At 44.4% G+C, this 4,477-nt stretch overlaps 1 pseudogene; it reads left to right on the top strand.

The window, feature by feature from the left end:
• The first annotated feature begins 428 nt into the window (after positions 1–428).
• On the top strand, positions 429–541 carry LOC116981675 (annotated as a pseudogene).
• Positions 542–4,477: the final 3,936 nt, after the last annotated feature.

Below are 4,477 nucleotides of genomic sequence, written 5' to 3'. Positions count from 1 at the left end.
AATATTCGGCATCAAGAGGGCAGGGCCTGGAATGAGCACCACACAAAACCAGACAGCAGTACCTCTACGCGTCCACCAGTAGGCGTCTACTTAATAGTACTGGTGAAAGCTCGGGGCCCGCATGCCAACCCCCAGTAAGCCCTTTCAGGCCAGGGTCCAGAGCGGGCCCCATGGAAAATGTGCCACCCCCCAACAACACCATCCCTACAGACAAGGAACCAGAAACCGAAGAAATGAACACGCCACTAAAACAACAGTGAAGACAGATAAGTATGGTTTCTACCATCACATAAAAAGTGAAGGGTTTGTACTAACAGGGGGGGGGGGGGGGGGGGGGAAATCACACCTGGGTTGGGAACATGAAGAACTATCACACTTGGTAGTCATATACCAAAAGTATTCAAGGATAAAAATTGAATTAAGAACCCATCCCTTCTCGGCCTTTTGGCTAAGATCAAGTATAATATCTGTTTTTTCAGTTTAATATCTGATACGTCCCTTATCTAGGGACCATATATTACCAGTTCAGCATGCACCCCAAGGGGTCTACCCTCCCACTAAAAAGAACATGAGGGACTAGCAAACTGGAAAAGATATACTAGGGGTCATAAAGAAGCCTATATGAACCTTTGGTACCAACAAACCAAGATGGTGAATGTCGCACCCTCATTGACTTTACCACTTGAGTATTCACCAGGTTACACACTTATGGAATATTGTACTACTAACCATGGATTTCCTAGGATACTTTATGGTAGACATCAGCTTAAAAGATGCATACTATTCAGTACCCATTCATAAAATTTCGGAGATACCTATTTACCTGGATGGGGTAACTATGGCAGTATAAATTATCGACTATGGCTAATATAAGCCAAACTGTTCCCAGATATCCAAACCAGCCCTGACACTATTAAGGAACAAATCGTCATGGCATGTCTCTATGATATTAACGACGACATATCCATGGGATAATCACAGCTTTAGCTACTATACTTATTTAGCCTGGGCTCTGTCATACAATCCAGATAGATCTACGTTGACACCATCCACAACTATTGACTATCTGGTATTCAATTAACACTATCCACTCATCTATAACATTGCCATAAGGAGAGTCAGCGTATGACACAACCTGTAACAATTAATGGTAACAATCAACCAACCACACAACTAGTGGCTAGAGTAATTGGGAGTTAGTAGCAGCATTACCAGCTACTTAACTTGAACCTTTCCATTAAAACGAAGATGCTAATGTTTTAAACTAAAAACCCACACCCAGAACATGGTGGCCAATGGACTAATCTGGAGTCGTCATCACTATAGACACTGGGCATAAAACCTAGTTGGAAATATTGAGTACGTTCTATTGGTAAAGCATATTATTCTGTAGTGCACCATTTTGCATGTTCGTTTATAAATTAACAACATCACAGTGGTGGCATATACCAACCACTTGGGCAGAATAAATCGATATCATGTGACAATTTATTTAACAATTGGTAACCGTATGTCGTATATTTGACCATCAGCAACTTACCTACCAGGTGAGCTAAATACTGTAAACAGACATATTAAACCAAAGTATTTGCTGAAATTACAAAGCAATATGGAACACCAGATATCGATTTCCCTGTATTTCAATTGAATCACCACGTACCGATGTATGTCGCATGAAACCAAACTTGAGGCAGTGGCAATTAATTCATTCCCGCTGAACTAGGGGGGGGGGGGGGGGGGGGAATCTAATCTATGTTCTCTCCCTTTTTCCTACCTCATCAGTCAGGCACTACGGCCTCGTCAGTCGGGTACCACGCACATGCCACGACCACTGCTTGGCCTGGATTGTCAGACAGCACTATCGACACGATGACAGCATCCCATCGCATATCCACTAGGGAGCTTACTTGGCGAACATCAAGAAGTGGGAAGATACTATTCAAATACAGGAACTACATATTCAACTACAACAAAACCTGTACTGGAGTTCCTGGCAGGTCTTCACCACAATGAAGGACTCAGCTACAGCGCCATCAACACAGCCAGAAGTGCTCTGTCAGCATACTTAACTCAGGCACCAGGACAACAGGCCATAGGGTACCTCTCGCTGGTGATCAAATTCAGGAGAGGCAAATCCCCCAGACCTAGGTACACCCAAATCTGGGATGTCAGTGTGGACCTGACGTACCTTAGGGGATGGTCACCAGCCAGGTCCCTCACCCTGGAACAGCCCATCCTGGAGACGGTCATGCTGATGGCCTTGTCTCAGCACAAAGAGTCCAGTTTCCTCCATCTACTACGATTGGACAATATGTTTATAACACTAGATCGTGTTACATTTACCATTAGGGGCTGGTCAAACAGAGCAGACCAGGAACATCAGGTCTAGTCATGGAATTCCGGGCTTACCCACCTGAAGCACGGTTATGTGTCATGACCCACTTATTGAACTACATCGACACAATAAGTAATCCTCGAGGGAGAGAAAAAGCCTTATGGTCAGGTGACGAGCCAAACTATCTCAAGTGGCTCAAGCAGGTACTGGGAGTTGCTGGAGTACATACTAACGTGTATAAATCTTACTCCACCAGGGCAGCATCCACATCAGTGACTAAGAGGATGGACGTGCCTATGGACCACATCCTGGCTACAGCGGGGTGGTCTAGGGAGTATACGTTCCAAACTTTTATGACAAGCCGCTGGCAGAACCTGTATCGTTTGCTGAAAAAGTATTAGAATCTGCAAAAAATATATAATTTAAGCCCAGGGGAGCATTTTGGTCTTGTTATTGTTAATAACACCATTATTGTTTTACAAACAGATTCATGGTTGATTACGATAACATACTTCCTCCCTCGAATGACTTCGGCAGCGAGTGAAGTATGAACTGTTACACGGTTTGAAATCACAGAGCTTTAAAATCTTCACGTAGTCACTCATGTGACTCCGAAGTAAAATAGTAAGATTAAACGAGAACTTACCAGTTTGAAGTTTGATCTGTATTTTATGTGGAGTTACGATGAGGGATTACGTGCCCTCCGCTCCCACCCTCAATAATAGAGATCAAACTGGTATCTAAGCTCTCCTTTTCTTTACTATGTTTATTTCAATTACTGTGTCTTTCTGTGATTCCACACCGCTGCTTTGAAGTATGTCGCGCATGCGTGCTGAACGGGTTCTTCACGTAATCCCTCATCGTAATTCCTCATAAAATACAGATCAAACTTCAAACTGGTAAGTTCTCGTTTAATCTTACTATTATTGATTAAACAATCAATCTGAGAAAATGGTAGGTTCCCCTATGTCCCTACCTCCAACCGATCAGCTCTACACCTCACGCTCAGCTTGATGTTCTTATAAAGCATCTCATATTTATTTGGTCTAAAGACACAACATGGAAACTGACCCTTCGGCCCATTGGGTCTGCGCCGACCAACAATCACCCGTAATGTGTAGTAAGGAACTGCAGATGCTGGTTTAAACCGAAGATAGACACAACAAGCTGGTTTATTCAGCGGGACAGGCAGCATCTCTGGAGCGAAGGAATGGGTGACATTTCGGGTCGAGACCCTTCTTCAGACGGATCTCGACCCAGAACGTCACCCATTCCTTCTCTCCAGAGATGCTGCCTGTCCCACTGAGTTACTCCAATATTGTGTCTAACCCCTATACTAGTTCTATGCTACACGCTAGCGACAATTTACAGAAGCCATTTAACCTAAAAATCTGCACATCTTTGGAATGTGGGAGGAAACTAGAGCATCCGGAGAAAGCCCATGCTGTCACAGGGAGAACGTGCAAACTCAGTAAAGACAGCACCTATTGTCTGAATCGAACCTGGGCAACAAATTTACCGCTGTGCCACTCATATTTTCCTACGGCATTGAAGACAGTAATCAAGTCCATACAAGCTGTTGGAGGAATCTCATCGATCCCATTCCCACCTCATTAGACTTCTAGACTTTAGAGATACAGTGCGGAAACAGGCCCTTCAGTCTACCGAGTCCGTGCCGACCAGCGATCCCCACACACTAATACTAACCTACATATTAGGGACAATTTACATTTTTACCAAAGCCCATTAACCTACAAACCTATATGGCTTTGGAGTGTGGGAGGAAACAGCAGCACTCGGAGAAAACCCACGCAGGATACAGGGAGAACGTACAAATTCCATACACACAGCACCAATAGTCAGGATGGAAGCCGGGTCTCTAGTGCTGTACGCCAATAACTCTAACGCTGCGACACTGTGCTGAACTCTTATCTTCTCTATAACCTCTTCATTCTCGCATGCCCATCACGTTGCCCTGATTCTCCGACCACAAGCCCACACTAGAGCAATTTACATTTGTCACATCATCTACCAATCCGCACATCATTGTGATAGAGGGAATCAGAGCACCTGTGGGAAACTCACACGGGCCACAGAGAAAACGTGCAAACTCCACATAAACAGCTGCTGCAGACAGGATGG

This window comes from Amblyraja radiata, chromosome 15 (genome assembly GCF_010909765.2).
Source record: "Amblyraja radiata isolate CabotCenter1 chromosome 15, sAmbRad1.1.pri, whole genome shotgun sequence".
Classification (NCBI taxonomy): Eukaryota; Metazoa; Chordata; class Chondrichthyes; order Rajiformes; family Rajidae; genus Amblyraja; species Amblyraja radiata.
This window is presented reverse-complemented; position numbering and strand designations above follow the sequence as displayed.